An 18,398-nucleotide genomic window follows, 5' to 3' on the forward strand; every position below is an offset into this window, starting at 1 on the left:
TACTATTGACTAGCTTTGATTGATTGGTGTACTCTGATCAAAAGAGTTATCCCTTGATCAAAAATTAAAACTGACAAGAATAATTTGATGGATGTTCTGAGTACTCATGTTAAAATTCAAGAAGCAAGCAAGAATCTGTATAATCTATCACGATTACAATGAATTAATCTAATTTGACAAAAGGATTTTCCTTGTTTTTATTTTTTAATTTTTATTTATTTAATTTTTAAAAATTAAATAGAGCCTTGACTAGAGATAATACCCTAAGTAAAATAGGATGATAGTGCTAAAAAGGTTCCTGTGTAGTTTTCAAAAATGGGGTGAAAAAGGGGAAGAAAAATATTTTTCTTTATACAACCAAAAAAATCTGCCTTTTTCATATGGAAACAAACAAGCCCTTGCTTAAAAAAAAAAAAAAAAAAAAACACGAAGCCAACGTCTTCAATTTCTTTAACCAAATTGAGCGGTATTGTGGTTTTGCAACTTTATAATAGGTTAATGTAAAGTCTGTGTTCACGTCACTTACTGTATAATTAGGATTTGTGTCCAAATCCCAGAGTGCATATGACAGGGATTTTCTTAAGGTGACTATCTGCTCTTCTTCAAATGGTCTTCTCATTTCTTGTGTTTCTAAAATCAGAAAAGTGAGTATAAACAAACAATATGAGTAAAACATCTGAGCATAAAAAGATTAATCGACCTCCATCAGCCAGTCATTAAATCAAATAGGAGCTTTTCTTGTACTTTTAAACCTCCGATTTACAGTCAGGGAAATGGTGTAAAAAAGGCTGGTAATACAGTGCCGCCCAACGCCACTGGGTTTTAGAAAGCTGACAGTTCCTGTAAAATAGTCATTAAACAACCTCTAGAAGAGACTCATCAGCAGATGCCCCCAGGTGAAGGAGAGAGAAAGCTGAGAGAATGAAGGAGAATCTAACATCTTAGCATGACTGAATTAAACAGAGCATATTATGCTGATTTTCAGAGCCAGCCCAGTAATTTAATTTTCAGAGCAGTTCCTTTGATTGTAGCAACCATTTTATGAAACATTAATAAAACTTTGTGTGTGTGTGTAACACACATCTCTTTTCCATTTCATGAAGAAAAGGAGTCAACATATTCAAATTTGCTGACCATTAGTCCTGTAAATGCCCCCTAAAAAATATTTCTGTTGTGAATTTTGAAACAGTAAAGAAGCAGAATAATATAGCTCCCACTGTGTTATTCCATAGTAAGCACAAAACAAGGAAAAAGAAATTAAGTACATAAAGTTATTACATGCTAGTCCATGGGATTTTACATTAAGACTCTGATGTAAATCACTACTGTAATGTATAATCCAAAAGTGATTTTATACCTTCTGTATAATGATGTCTACTGTGCATTCAAATTAATTGTTGTAGAATACACATTGCCCTGTATACTAAGCGTTTATCAAAGACTTCTAAGACAAATAGATATTTCTGGATCAAGAAACCCTGTGGAAAGTTGTTTTTAATGATTTTTCTTGTATAAAGATATGAATGTTTTAAAGAAGGAAGGGACCTTTAAATAATTAATACAGATGTTCCTCACTTTACAGAATACGTATATTCTTGAAATGTGCATCATAAAACTATTTTCTTTGCAAGTTAACTTACATTTTCTCATTTATTTCCATCATAAAACTGAAGATCCATTCTCACTGAAGTAATTTTTGGCTCAAAGACAATGATCACATTTAAGAATGAATCAACCCTTTTAAATCAGTGGTAAATTTTATATTCAAATCTAGTAATTATCCTTTGTCTGAGCTTTTTTGTTATAACTCTTCTCTTTCATTACACAACCCTTATTATTTTGACTTATTGTTAGATGCCTTGCTTTCTCCATTCCTCTTTTTTATTTCTTAAAGAAATAAGCATACAAAAATGATAAATAAACAAATCAGAATATTCTTTCAAGTAACATATAAATAAAAACTTTTGTAAATAAAAAAAAAGAAAAAAAGAAAGAAAAGGAAAAGGCTCAGACTGCCAGTCACAGAAAGGATGTGAGAAAGGTTGCCTGTGAATCAGCCCTGAGGGACACGAGAGACCTGGGTTCACTGCAGATGCTGCAGGTGGCTCAATGCAGGCTTTTCTGGGTCACCTGGCTTCTCTGGGACTTGGTTTCCTCATCCTTAAAATGAGGAGGACAAATGACAGGGTTTGAGGGTTTGAAGTTTTCTTTCATCATTCTAGCTCTATGATCCCCAAATGGTGTTTTCTCTATGTAGGCCTGCTTAGTACTTTCTCTGGTTCTTGACATGGCTGTGAATAAGAATGTCTTTGTTAAATTTTTGGCTGTCTTTCCTCATAGTAGTAACGTAGCATCCACTAAAAAGACCATGGCCACATGATATTATATCCAAGAAAGCTATTTCTCTAATAATGTTTGTGTGTTTAATGAATTATTCCTATTTTTAATTTTTTTTTTATGTTTATGGGTTTTTACAGCTCTCTGTTAAATTACAAAATAACTAACATTATTTCCATCCTAGGTTCACAATTTGGACCTTCATATTTATTTTTATATTTTGGACTCAAAATAATATTCAGTTAGCAAGCATAGAATTCAAGTACTCTTGGGTATTACTATTATATATAAAAATCTGCAAAGGATTGTCAGAGTTTGCTTCATCTCATTACTCCAAACATGTTAACTCTTTAAGTCCTACATTCTTATAAAATGAATAACCTGTTGGTAAAATCCTAGATTCACATGTAAGCTCATAGCTTAGGCACTGGCTAATCACCAACTGGAAAGTATCCATATAAGATTAAGCACCACATACTCAGAGAAGGAGGGAAATGAAAGTCAGTTGTTTAACAAACTTTGATCGCAGAGAGATTTTATTAAGAGCCTCTTTCCTATCTGCCAAGATAGGAATGCTTGAGTATAATTCAATTTTATACAAAAAAAAAAAATTCCATTCAAATCTAAAGATTGAATATTTCTCTTCCAAGTTACTTTCCACTGAATGACTGAGAAGAATTGAAAGATAACAATTCTAAATCCTAAATGTATGAAGCAAGTCATCAAAGAGGTGAAAAATAACATTCACACATTCTTAGGGCCATGGTTGACAGCAGAAGAACGCCAACTGTGCAGTTGGGTTACGGTTAATTCCATGGTATGTGGTAGGAATACAGTCAACCTGAACGCTGGTATCAAACCTGGTTGGTGTGTGCGGTCATTTTCCTGTGATTCTGTTAAAAGGGAAGCACAGTGTGGCAGCTCAAGTTACAGTCTGCTGGGCTACACTTTTTTCAAAAGTTTAATCTCCATTGTTAGTCCCATGAAGATCAGCCTTGCCCTCTCTATTTTCTTACAGAGCTGCTTTTGATGGAAAACTTTGTGGATGTTTGTGATATTGCTCAGAGCCCATTGGCAGATGAGCATCTCTTGCTGTGGCCTCCATCATTATTTGCCTGTCTTGTCTATTAACGAGCACTATCATCCCATCGTGGGATGACAGCTGCAACACGTACTCAGGCGCAATAAACAGCTAAATGAGGCGCACAGCAATTTCACTTGTCACCAGCGCCCTCGGCACGACTGGCTGCACAGCTTGATGCATAAATTCATGAGGCTGTTGCATATGATGGAGTATGCTTGGCTGAAAGAGGTGATGGATAGCAGGGCAGCTAAAAATGGCCATCACCTTGACTCTGTCAGGACATTTTTTAAAACTACCCCATCAGCTTTCTTGTATTCAATGCACTATCACAGCGCAGAAGAGTCTAAGGTACTGATTTGATACTTTACTTCAAGAAATACTTTTTGGGAGTTTTCTCTCGAAGGAGGTACCATGTACTGAGCTGGATTACATTTATTCATCATTAGCTTTGAGGTCGCTAGACTAACTTGTGTTTAAGAGTAGAATTTACTATCACATAAAAATCTCAGAAATCAATTTAAGTCAGTAATAGGGGAAACAACATGGGGTTTTGAAAACATTTCTAAATCATACAGTAGAACAGTGGATTAGCTAACAGGAGATTTGAAGAATTTGAAAATGTGGCATAGGAATATTCAAACACACAGATTTCAGAGATAGAACTTAAGTACAACTTATAACATTGAATAATATTCCAGGGCGCATCATTACATCAGTGTTGGCAATGCATTTTCTAATCAATATACAAAACACACGCAAGGACTAAGACTTTATGAATGTACCTCCATCAAAGAAGCATTGTATTGGGAACTTAAAAAATAACCAATGATACAATGCGTTCATTTCTCTAAAAATATCCCCTTAACCTCTTACTTACTCAGCTGCTTCAATTTAAGCCAGGAGTCCAACCACTGTAGGCAGGGCCCTGTGTATCCCCCTAAAATGGACTCTACATCCTCTATCTATTTTAGTGGAAGTCATCTAAGGAAGACAAATATAAAGGCAACAAAATCAATGAGGCAGTTTCCTGCAAAGCTTTATGCATTAATCTCTATCACACAGAGATATATATGCACACCAGTGTAAGGAAAGGAAGTCACTTGTTCTCTAATAAAAGAGAAAACCCTTGATAATAAGCAATTAATAAAGTTGTCATGATTAGTTATGCAACTATGAATCAACATGCACAGTAAAAATGACCACTTTCTGTAGATATGAAATATCTGATTCAATCATAGTGAAAACAGTCATTAATATGTGTGCTTATGAATGATTCTTACAGTTACTTTCCTTCTCTTCCTTTTGTAATAAAGTGAGAATTCCTGAATGAGAGTTACTCTACGATTTAGACACATATACACTAGATCAGAGAGCATTTCCTTTGTATTAGCCATTTCCTTTTTTTTCTCATATTCCCACATCCAAACTCATGTTTCTAAAACTTGCAAGTCCCAAATCCCCCATGTTTAGTAAAAGTATTTTTAAGAGAAAGGTGTAGAAAGATGAAATTTGTGGGAGTAAATTTTATTATTAATATGAATCTAAAGTGCCATATCCAATGATGAAGACAAATTTCTAAATACATAAGAGGAAAACACTTTTGAATTGTTTTAGAAGCAGGGGCCTTTTAAAGAAGAGAATTACATGGCATATCTGGTGGTACCCTTAAGATACTGCCCTAATAAATAATCTCCTGGCTAGGTAGGTCTGATGTAGGGAAGGAGGCATTGGTGGAGAGGGGAAAATCGAAACAAACTTTGAAGGAGTCAGAAAATTAAGGAGCTTCCCATCAATAAGACTGGAATTAAAAGACATTGTGTATTAACAAGGGTAAAGATAACAGCATGCATTGTGTACCTACTTTACATTAAGCATGGCAAAACCAGGATTAGGGTGAGAAAAATGAGACACTCTACTCAGATATAAAATTTAAGGGAGTAACAAAAAAACTCAATAATCAAGATAAATGACCATTTAATACAATGTGTTTTAAAATAGAAATTAATGCAAAATAGTCATGATTGTACTGGTTTTATTGTTGCATAAAAATTACAAACCACTTAGTGCCTTAAAACATATCTTTATTATCTCACAGTTTCTATAGGTCAGAAGTCTGTGATGGCAGGGCTGGGTGTGTTCAGGATCTTACAAGGCTGAAATCAAATTGGAGATCACAGTCCTCTTTCAGGCTCACTCCTGTTAATAGCAGAATTCAATTATTGGTGGCTGTAGGACTGAGGTTTCTGTTTTCTTGTTACATGTGCCTGTTGGTCACTCCCATTCCTGTGGCTGCTCTCCCATCCCTGTTTCTTCATAGGCAGTGGTGGCAGCTGAATCCTTCCCATGCTTTGAATCTCCCTGACTTCTGCCTTTCTTTTGTCACCAGACAGACAAAGCTCTCTGCTTTTAAGCATTCACGTGATTAGATGAAAGCCACCCAAACAATCTTCCTATCTTAAGGTCAGCTATGACAAATCATATAACACAATAACTTTGCACTTATTAATGATATAGTAGAACATATAACATATATCATAACACAACATAAACCATAGTGTATTGAGACCATGATATTACATATACTTTAACATAATCATAACAGGCGTAGTTCATCATGCTTACAGGTTCTGGGAACTAAGGAAGGATATCTTTGGGGAGCTACTTTAGATGTCTGCCTACTATATGGATGAACAAAATATCATAATTTTTAATAAAGACAGGATTTAACCCTTCACTTCCACAGCTCTACCTTATTTCCCCACTCAAGCCCCAACCATGTTTCTGGTAAAATGCTTTGTTTTTTGTGTTTTTTTGTACAAAAACAAACCACTGGCATATAATTCATAATTTGCCAATTTAACTTTTTTAAATATTGACATAAATATTATTTATTTATTGGTGACATGACCCCCTCTTAAATTTTGCACACACAGTAAGTGCCTCAATCACCTCACACTAGCCCCAGCCCGTTGGGCTTCACCTCCACCGTCTCATTTAGGTTTCCTCACTACCTTGTAAAGAAGGACCAGTCCCTATCACAAATGGAGGTACTCAGAGAGCGTTAGTGATTTGCTCACATTCCTACAGGTAATAAAAGACAGGGCTGGGATCCTAACTGAGTTTCACCTGACTGCAACAATCATGCTACTGTCAATACATTGTGGGGCTTACCAGGAAAGCTTGATGAGGGGAGGCTATGCCCGAAACGCAGAATCATGGATTCAGAAGGCTTTTACGCAGCATTCCCACACTATTGATATAAATTATTAAACCTTTTAAACCTCAGGTTAACATAATAGGAGCTACCTTTTATCGTTTTTAGAAGGAGCAAGTGACATACTATAAATTCTTTAAGGCCAGGAATATCTGTGATTTTGTAGATAGCTAGCACACAATAGTTGTGAGTGAATATTGAAGGAATGAGTGAGTTAAAATAATATAAAAACTTTATGATCTCTATGATTTATGAAATACCATACAAGTGTGATATTCCTTCTGCAGAAACAAACATTAGATGCTTCAGTTAGGAAAATATCCAATTTCTACGATGTTTTGTGGAATTATCTCCTACATATAACCAGTTTCATCAATACAATAATTAGTTGACACCAAAGTCCTAGCTTACATTAGATAAACACAGTGGTTTAAGGCTGGTTTCCAGTGCTCTCTAAATTGGTGACACAAAACTGAGCAATGCAGTGACTAGAACTGGTTGTAAAAAATGTAAAACAACCCCCCCCCAAAGACAAATTAGCATTTATTCATCAGGGTTCAGGTTATGCTGCCCTGTGAATATTGGATTGGAAGCAATCACCAGCCAGGTTAGTTTAGTCAAGGAAAGAAAGAAAGAGAGAGAGAGAGAGAGAGAGAGAGAGAATACGAAAGAGAAAGCGAAATAGAAGGGAGGGACGGCGGGAGGGAAGAGAAAGAAAGATTTTTCCTGGATAACTCAGATAATTGATATCATGATATTTTGAAATATGTCGCCTGGAGTCTTGACCAACTCTATAATTTAAACTTTAGAATCATTTTTGTTTATTAAACAAATTTCTCAAATATTTATTTATTTATTTATGAAGCATGTATTCTTCGTTTGAAAAAAAAAAAAAAAAAGACAATCTAACCTAACTGAAAATCAGCCAAGGCAGAGTACAAAATGTTGGAGAGGAACCGGGCTCTCTGAACACATGTTATACTTGACTTTCTTGGCTGGGGTAGTGCTCAGCGATGGAGTGCTCCAGATGATAGATTGGAGATGAACTTGGCTCTTCATAGATTTGGCTGATATCTGGCTGTCCAGAAACCCTTTCTTCTTCTCTGTTGCCTTTACATTTGAAAGAAAACCCAAATACATAATTTTTAGAGTAAAATTATCTCAATGCAATTCATTTCTAATATCCTCGTTATGCTCTTTCTGCTTATCTGTCATACATGATATAATATATATATATATATATGTATATATATATATATGTAATCTGTCATATATATCCATATGTATTTAAAATATGAAATACATTACATTTACCTCTAACTTTTATTAATTACATATTTTTAATCCATGTATATGCAAATAATAGATTCAGGAGGCTAAAGCATAGTAAAGAGGATATAACTTTTATTTATGTATGCATAGATGTTTATAAGCAATATCCTTTTCCCTTCTTTAATTTTGTTTTCTCTCTCTTTCCTTACATATTAACATGTGATGTGTTATGTGGCATCATTATTCTCTAGGAATGCCACATATACTCTACATAGCTTTCTAGGCATCGTGGCTTGAGGAAACACTTATTTTCTCTTAATCTCCTGCTATAACTTGTGCTATTTAGTATCTACTTTTATCCTTTCTCTCGATTACTCTCTTTGCCTTATACTACACAATGATGAGTTTTTTCTATTTTAGGAATTATGGAACAGAGTGGCTCTACCAGAACCTAATCCAGGTTGCACTTCAAAATGACCAAATGACGAAATAGTTACCTTGGTATGTTCCAGAATGAGAAAGGAAATGTAATGATCTCAATCATAACCTATTTGTTTAACTTTAACATCAGTTCTCTTTCACAGATCTGATCACGTCATGCCCATCCTCAGGACAATGTAATAGCTTGTTGGTGTCTTTAGGAGCAGGACAGACTCTTTACATGGCCTCCAGGGCACGCTGTGGCCTGGGCCTGTTCTGGCCCCACTGCGTCTAGGCCATCCTCTCCCTGCTCGCTACCCTTTAGCTTGTTTCATTTCCTCCATTTCCACCCACATGGACTAAATATTCATGCATTTACTCATTTAGTTTAATATGCAAAATAACTCCATGAATTAGATAATAATAACACCCCTACTTATAAGTGAAGAAACTGAGACACAGAGAGGCTAAATAACTTGCCACAAACGTACTGATAAAAAGTCGCGGAGCTAGGATTTGGACCCATAGGCCAGAAATTAAGCATTCCTGGAAATTTCTACAGTAAGAAAAGTCTGTTTTGTTGTGGTTTTATTTGGTCTAATCACTTGGCAAAGCATCTTTGGAGAAACAAGCATAAACTGCTTTCCATGCAGTTAATGTCAATGTATCAGTTTTCCAATTACCTTCTCTAAGTACTTATTTATTCTCACCTTGATCTAGTTTGATGTGCCTTTCTATGTAAATACCTCCAAATAGTTTACAGACCAATCCCTCGAAGATCTATAATAAATTTGACATGCTTTGAACATGTGTATTCTCAAATTATTCATTAGTTTGTATAATATTTTAGAGACTTGATGATATTGATTAGTTTGTACAGTAATTTTGAGACATTATGACTAAGAAGATCAATGTATCTGGCAAATGTTCATCTACAGGAAATCGAAATTAAAAGATTTCCTTCTAAAAGGCTATTTGCCCGGAGATAACTCTTCTAAATAGGCAGAAAAACATCAAGTCAAATTGGTTTATTACTATAATAATATAATAGTAAATGACAATTCCCAAGATATGCCAGGGAAGATAGTTGTGACACTTTTGTAATAAAGTATCAATCCCTATCCCCTCCTCCAATGACAATGATATTGAATGCTTATTAATTAAATTCTTTATAATTCATTGGTAGGGAGCATTTTTCGTGATAGGTACTTGGACTTGGAAATTTATAAACCTTGCTCTATTGATTACCTGTGTGCCCTTGGGTAAGTTAAACTTACTTACCTCCAATTTTTTCATTTATAAAAGGCGTGATTTTACTTGCAATGTAGGTTTTGAGGATTAAACGAGATATGATGTAAAACGTATAGCATGCATCTACATATATTAGAAGTTATATACCTAATATATTCTCTTTAAATTTTTAATCCCTCTCTAAAGTAGAGTCCAAAATATGTCGAAAGCCGTTATTTCTTTTTAAAGTTTAGTTTAGTCTTCAATATAGCTGTCAATTATTCTCACTATACAAAATAAGAAGTGACATCACAGCACTGAGATTTGTAGGTGAAATGAACACTCTAATCACATCAATGTTTTGGGGATATATATTTCCCTTAAATAATTATAGATTTCAGATTAGTCCAAACCAAACCTGAGTATTTCTTGTCTAATACAAAATAGAACTAAGCTAACTTAGCTTTTGGTTTGATAAAGATAACTGGAACAAATAAAATCTAGTCTCATAAAAACCAACATAACCTAGAATTTCAGTGATCAACTGGAATATTTCCAAATACATGTAGATTTGATAACACATGGTCAAATGCCTTGGTTTAGGAATAGCGTTCTGGTACTCAAAAGGATATGTGGCACTATTTGATATATACAACAAATATAACAAGAAGGGTATGTTCAGAAAAGAACTCTGTATTTATATAAAAATAGTCTGGAAAATTGTTTTTCAAGATTGTTTGAAAGATGAGTTTAAATCTATCCAAAATACGATTAAATAATTAAAACTTCAATTATCAGAGAATCTACCATAATACCCAACACATTTTTAATAATCAGTGAGTGATCATAACAGATGAATGAAAGAATGAATGAATACATGTATAAAAATGATATCCCTCTCTTGGTATTTATATCTTCTTCTCATGCATGTGTCAGGATTTTGTAATTCAAATCTCAACAAAAAGGAACCGTATCAAGCTATAACTTCCAAATCATTACAGTTTATGATTGTATTTTAGTTAGGTGTAGAATAGAGCTGCTAAGAGAACCTAAGCTGCTAAGAGAACTAACCAAAACTGTACATTAAATGAAAATGAACACTCTCTTTCAGTTAGTGACGTTATATTATCCCACTCACCCTTCCTGGAAATCTGAGTTGACATCTGTCCTACTTCTTACATCTAGTCTTTTTTAATTAGTCAAGAAGAGTTGCTGTTTGACTTTATAATATCAAAGTTACCTGTTTTCCATTTTCCAGCTACCACCTGGATTCAAACTCATACAGCCTACCTGTAATTCAGCAAACCCACACTTCCCATTATTCCAAGAGTTGTTTTTTCTTTAAGTTCAGTATTGGTCATTTCATCGCCTTGTTCAAAAATTCTCATTCATTCCTTTTTCCTAATATTTGTGTTCTTCAAACTGTGCACCAAAGTTTCTAGGGGTCTTGCGAGAGGTCTCAGGGTCTTCTGGGAGTGGAAAGAAAGAAAGATTGAAGGGATGCTGGAGGGCAGGAGTCTAGGCCTCTAACCTACTTCAAACAGAGAAGCTCTGCTTTTATCTGTTCCATAGATTAGTCTTCTGTTTAAGAATTTATTTGATGAAATCCTGAAAAAATGAGAACTATTGTTCTGTTGTCTCAATGCCCATGAAAGCCACAGTCACAATCATTCTCCGATGAATGATAGCACACCTGTCCAGGTTTGTCTTAAACCATAATTTTGGGTTTCTTGTTTCAGCCATACCAAGCCACTCATGCTTTTTGCCATGGGGTTTGTAGTTTCCCTCAGGTGTCATTCACATGCTCTTATTCAATCACCGAACTCCCCTCCAATCTCTTCTTTTCGTATTCCAAGTACCCTTCAAAACTCAATTCCAGTGTCACCTCTTTCTTCTCATCCTTGAAACACTTGCTTCTCAAGTCTTTGGAAGCTCAGTTGCTCTTTTTTGAACTGTTAATATATTTTGCTTATGTACTTGAATACGTGTTTGCTCATCCATGAGACTGTAAGTTCTTTGATGTCAGAAATCACAACAAATTCAAGCTTTCATATTACATGCTCGTGGTTAACCCCTAATAAATGTTATTTAATGTTAGGAGACTGTATATTTCTTAGACCAACTTTAATTCACTTATTGAAAAAAAATCTGTATTCTGCTATACTAGATGCTAAGTATTGTGTTAAAAAGTTTTTAAAATGGTATTTAAATGAATATGGTTATAATTAATCTTGCAGGTCAAAATTCTATAGTTTGCCAAAGAGGGTTCATTGCTCCCGATTTTAAAAATGTGGAAACTGAAGGACTGGGAGATTAAAGTATAGTATTCTTTTCACTTTGCAAAATGGGTCTGGAGAACCAAAATGGTATCGTTATTTTCTCTACTTAACCCACTGGGGAGTCCTTATGTCACCTTAACTTTTTTCTCTTTTAGTTTTCTTCAGAATGTTCCCAGTAACCTTTACTTAAACTTCCTTGACAAGTTTTCTCTCTTTCCTTACTATGCGAGTACCATACATGTTGCAACAATATAGTCTATATTTGGATAAGCCATACATATTTAGTTCCTTTTAATCTTACCTCACATCAGCCCTTCCAGACCCTCAATCATTTTTGTAGCTCTCTCTGAATTCACTCCAGTACGATGACATCGTTCTGGTACTGAGATTTTCATAAATGGACACACTTGTCTGACTCATGATGTGTTATCTTTGCATGTGCTGTCCAAACAGTTTTTATAAACCACTATATCATCCTGTGCAATCTCATACTAATTTTCTGTAACTATCACTCCCAGGTCTCATTCAACATTATGATTTTCCAAGTATAGTAGCTCCATTTCCCTGATTATCTGTGAATTTTCCATCCAAGATGCACTACTTTACATTTCACAAAGCATAATCTTATTTTGATATTTCCTACTGAAAGCTGTAACCTCTCTATATTCATAGACATATTTTCAGTTATAGCTAGTACTTGCAAACCCAAGTTTTGTGATATTTATAAACTTAATATATGATTCAGCTACCCTTTCTAATTATTAGTCTTAAATCAAGTTAATATACAGACTCTTGCCATTTCCCTTTATCTCTCCCCCAAAAGAACATAAATACAAATCTTGGGTAGTCTTACCACTCAATGTATTGTCACATATTTTATTTTTCGCTCATAGGCTTTCATATAGAGAGTGACTGACACATCACACATTTTTCGGCCTATTGGGGTTAGTTTTCTAAGTCATATTTTTAATATAACATATTAAAATACACATCCAGCTATGTAATGCATTCTATGTTGCATGTAAATTCTTTCCTTTCCATTGATTTACTAGAGTTTGAAAGCTATAATTCAGGAATGCATTGTACGTAAGTTAGTCTTAAAATGAAATAATTGTCCTTGCACTCTTATTCATGAATAAAGAAAAAAATTTGGTTTCTTTTTGTTCTTTTTTTTTTTTTTTTTTTTTTTTTTAGGAACTATCCCTTTATTCGTCTTAGTTGGACAAAGCCTCCAACTAAGCACTGCTACCTGTAGATCCTGCTGAGGGAAAGAGTCCCAGGTGATTGCTTAATCATAAAATGCCAGAACAATATTCACTGTTTGAACCAAGGGTGAGCACTTGACACAAAGGTAGCCCATGTGGAGGCCTACAAGGTGGTCTAAGTGACTTCTGTCCATACATCGATATAATGATATAACATGTATCAATATTTGTATATATCTGCAAAGGTAATAAATTATAAGTATTATTATTATAAGTTTATTAGCAGAGTAATTGAGATATAAAGAGATTGAATGGCTTGTTCAATTCCATACAAATCAGTCAGGAGGAAATTTTTGCAGCCACCAGGAATTTGATATTGGTAATTGCAGGAAAGCCTAAAGTTAACCCAATATTGGATTCCCACTGAAGTTTCTCCTCTGCACATGCCCTTTAAAGTCAAAGCTTGGGGCCATGCAGGAAGGTAGGTTTGTGGTGACTGCAGGACTCACATACATCCCTGACCTGACTTTCTAGTTGCAAGGTCATTCCTTTATCCAAGAAGATAATTTATCTGGAGTTTTCAGATGTTTTCTAGTGGGAAAATTTTAAGACATCTCATTTGCCGTTTTCCAGGAGAAGAATACTGAATGATTTCTTATATCTGTTTGTTTCCCTGATCTAGAATGACATTGAGGACGCCCCTGCCTGTATCCCCTGTGCCCAGCCTTGCACACAGGTAGAAGGTGGTGATAAATATTTTGAAGTAATTCAACAAATCATCTATTTGACTCATTAGTTGACTAAAATGACAGATCAATTTATTAAAGTCTCTGACTGATAGGCATTAAAGTCTGGTGGAGATACCTTGTAAGGAACAGATGGATCCCAAAATGGGTAAGGCAGCTCAGTAAAGCTGACCTACGTTAAAGACGCTTGGCCTATCCTGGATCATGGAATCCTTTGCCTACCTGAGGTAATTTAGGTGGTCTTAAAGAAAAATGTACCTATGAACAGAATATATTTGGCCTATGGTTTTATTAGATTCATGGCTCTTGGAAGCTCACCCACATATCCCAAGGGATGTATAGAATAGCCAAGATTCCCACAAGAATATCTGATTAATTTGTAGCTACTGGTATTATTACCCCTGGACACATGGCCACATCTGTTTTCCACAGTCACTTAAAAATCACCCAGATGTCACTGCAACTTTACTCATGCCCGAAGTTGCACAGTCATAAACAAAAATGTTTAATGGGCTCTGCTTGTGTCACACACTTAAAGAACTAGATGCCAAGCAGTTGGGGAAGGTACCAGACATGCATGCCTTTTCAGCTTCTGTTGTCAGAGGCACTACCTCCCACTTATTTTGAGGTATTTTCCAAAGGGGAAGGGAGTGTTTGAATTTGAGTCGTCGAAATCTCAAATAGTCATCGAATACTCATTATTTAAAAATGAAAATAGAAAACCAAAATTCTTGACCAGTTGAAAAAAAAAATCCACCACATTCCAATACTGCAGTCCAGTGTCAATATTTTAGCATTTCCTTCATATTCACCCTATTTAATTTTTTTCTGTATCGTACTGTTGATCTTGTTTCATCTTCAATTTTGTGTTTTGCTTCTCTCATTTAGTATCCATATTATACAATAAAGAGCAAGCGATAAACCCTACAGTTCTAGTTAAGTTATATACTTATGTAACTATATCTGTTTATATATCTTTATATCCATCTAACTATCAAACAACCTGTCTATCTTTACCTGGAACAAAATGTACCATAATATTAATAGCAATTTATGTCCTCGTAGTGTGATTTTATGTAACTTATATTAATTGTTATATTTTTCTATGTTCTAAGGCTTCTTCTTTACAAGAGAAAATGCAGTAAAATTATCAAAATAAATCAATTACTTTCCATACTTCCATATTGTGCATAACATAGTATTTGTAATAATATTTCTTTAGTTGTAGCATAATTTCCATTGAGTAATTGACGGCAGTCATATTAACTATCATCTTTTTCTTTTATTATCATTAAAAAATGCATATTTTTTCTATACTTGGATTACTTTTCCATAATAATTTCCATAAATGCAGTTATTGGCTGAAAGGTTGCAAATATTTTATTCCTCTCAATAGATATTGCCAAACTGCCTTCCAAAATTTTGTACCAATCAATAATGCCACCAACAAAGAATAAAGGGTAATAATTTCATAGTCTCCTTGTCTACATTTGTAATATAATTTAATTTTTTGAGAACCTAATGTAAAAAATGGCAATTGATTTTTGTTTTGATTTGTCAGCCCCTAATTATCTGAGCAAGGTTTAACATGTTCCACATTTATTTACAGACGTATTGCATTATCTTGCATATTCTACTTTGTGAAGTTTCTGTTCCACACATATTCCTAAGTATTAGCCATACTTAAATACAGCATATCATTGAGTAATTCATTTACCTAACCATCAATTAAGTTTACAAACAGTCTCATTATACTCATATGTGATAAGCATACATACTGATATTTTAGATTTACTCAAACAGGCCTTTTTTTTTTTAAATGGTTGTATCTTCCCTTTCCTCCTAAATAGAGAAAACAAAGCAAATACATACAAACACAGAAACACACACACACACACACACACAAGATCAGAACAAAACTGTCACTAGATAAATGAAGTAAGATTTTTAAACTATTAGTTTTTCTTATTAACAACTCGAGGTCACTAAATCTCCCAGATTATTTCCCCCTTCTTGATTTTCAAATAAGTTCCTTACTGTTTGACTGAAAGCAAGTTTGCTTGCCTGGTCATGAAGCGTCATGTGAGTCAATAAGGTTGGCTACTGGAGAATTTACAGCTTCGGTTAATCATCTGCATTAATGGCACAGAGGAAAAAAACAGTGTCAGTGGGGATTTATGGTGAAGAATTATGGTGGCAAAGAGATAGATGAGAAAGATGCCTGTGATCGTGGGGATTGAGAGCGACCACAGTGAAGAAAATAGAAGTGCAATGGATTAGGAAAAGAAGGGTGAAATGAACTCAGATTTGACTGAATGCCTATACTATGCTACAGCTGAGTACTTGGGTTGTTCCTTTGCTCCAAACGAAATATGTTATCATTTGTTCCTCTTGGGATTGCAGGAAAGTTGGGGAATTAAAAAACTTAATGATAAGTTGGAAGAAGCAGATAAATAATTTTGAAGTAGTCTGGTAATGATTGAACAGCGAATACGTAAAGGTGAAGGAAACTTTTCGCGTAGTACAGTGATGAGAAAAGAAGAATAAAACCTTGAGAACAAATGAAGTCTTCAAAGTATAAACATACCAGGTGAAAATATTAACAGAACACTGAGAAATGCAGACTGAAAGAAGAGAGAGAAAGATGAAGATAGAGATGGGTGATTTATCTACAAAGAGAAGGCTGTCAGAACTATCATAGAAGAACGGCTCTTCAAGAGGCAGTGGAGAAAATATTGCGTCTATCGCTCCAAGTGCTACATACAGAACACAGAGGTTATTGTGAGAAACATGAGTAGTCATCAGGGAGGTTCCATATATTCAGGGAACGAGATTTACGGAAGGACCATTTTGTGGCGTGTGCTAATTATGTAGAAAGATGAATAACTTGTATTTAGTCGGAATATTTCAAAACTTTGTCCAAGGACTAGTAAGGAAATAAAACAAAAGGAAGAAACCAGTTTCACTGATGACATATTATAATAATGCTTTCAAGAAAGTAAAATAAATATGTCATGGATTTGCCTCGAAATCCTGAAACAACAACGAACAGCCAGAAAGCCACAATTTTGCTTTGTGCTGAGGCTGCATCAAACCATTTCGTTTTTTTTGAAAATTGGCATATTGTGTGTTTCTATTTTCAACATAATACATATTTTAGAAATTTTGGAAATTATTGAAAAATAGAAAAAAGTTTAACAAAACCATCCATAGTTATCTCATTTTAGGGAATTTCTGCTTAAATGCCTTTCCACTCGCTTATCCATGGATAGCATATGTTTTTGGTTTGATTTTATTGGTATATATATTTTCTCACAGCTACAGTCATACATAAAAATAATATTGTGGTGTCTGTTTCACATATTTTACAACGGAATCTTTTTAAATTATTATGTTATAGCACTTCAAAATATTTCAAAATAGTCAAGCAAATTAAGTTAAACTGTAATTTACCTATTTGCCGAATATGGAACAGTTAATTAAATAATGCTGTGATGAGAGACTTGATAAATTTTAACTATTTTTATTACCATCGGTATTATCCACTTCCTTGAGAATTGCTATTTTAGGAAAGTCATCAGTGAGTGCCTGACTAACCCAAATATAATCTAATTTCTGCATAACACCCAATCTTAAGCTAAATTTGAAAAAAACAAAACAAACAAACAAACAAAAAAACACACCTACAAATTGGATAGGGCTTGGCAGGAACAGTTCAGGTTGACCACAAGGTAAGTCATCTTCATTAGAATTTGGTAGCATCTATGGAGACTCTGTAGAACTTGATGCCTATCTTATTGAAAGATATAAATGAGATGGTACAGAATTTTCCCAGAGCGGTATACGTGGTATGTATTCAGGAAAGGTTGGCTGCATTCACATATGTGATAGGACCTGAACGCCTCGAATGGAAGACCAACAGGTAGACCAAGTCTCAATATGGAGGTGAGGGGCAACTCTGAGTCATCACCTTAAATCTTTCTGAGATTTTAACAAAGCATCTTATAGACCTTCCTTGATTAAATCTTTGACCAGGATCAATTTCTTAATTTGAGAATGGTTTGCCATCTGGAGAGATGGGAATGAGAAATAGTTTCATTTTGAGACCCCCACAAGTCCTAGATCATTTATATTTCTTCAAATTTTGCTTGTAAACCAATTAGTTATTTTTTTTAGCTTATCTCTTCTATCTCCCATTTTGGTCTAGGCAGCTTGAAGAGGCCAGGTAGTACCTACAATACTTTTGCTGGAAATCTCCCTAGCTAGATCATCAAGTTCATTAGACATATTTCTTATTTTCCACATTAACTCAGGCAACAATTTTGTCAAACTTTCTGCCACTACCTCAGGGTCCTCTTTCTTCCAGCATCTAGTAACATTTTCTCCATTCTTCTTCAAGTTCTCATTAATAGTCTCCTCTTTAGGCTTCTACTGACACTCTCTTAGCTCTTTGAGCTTTCACTAACTGTTCTTGAGACCCATGCAGCCTACACTTTCTGCCTGATCCTAAAGGCGATGTTACACATTTTAGGACTTTTGTTGCAGGAGCACCCCACTTCCAGGTACCAAATACGTTTCAGTGATTTATTGCTGCACATAACACACCATCCC

At 34.7% G+C, this 18,398-nt stretch overlaps 1 long non-coding RNA gene across 2 annotated transcripts in view; it reads right to left on the reverse strand.

Moving 5' to 3' along the window:
• The window catches only part of LOC109453591 (uncharacterized), an 876,632-nt gene that overhangs the window by 76,366 nt on the left and 781,868 nt on the right, over positions 1 to 18,398 (reverse strand). For both annotated transcript variants that reach the window (XR_012496692.2, XR_012496688.2), the window contains one exon: positions 527 to 630. This is a non-coding gene — a long non-coding RNA (uncharacterized LOC109453591). The remainder of the gene's footprint in view (positions 1 to 526; positions 631 to 18,398) is intronic.

The sequence above is a fragment of the Rhinolophus sinicus genome, chromosome 2 (assembly GCF_057876585.1).
Source record: "Rhinolophus sinicus isolate RSI-liver-muscle chromosome 2, RSI-T2T, whole genome shotgun sequence".
NCBI lineage: Eukaryota > Metazoa > Chordata > Mammalia > Chiroptera > Rhinolophidae > Rhinolophus > Rhinolophus sinicus.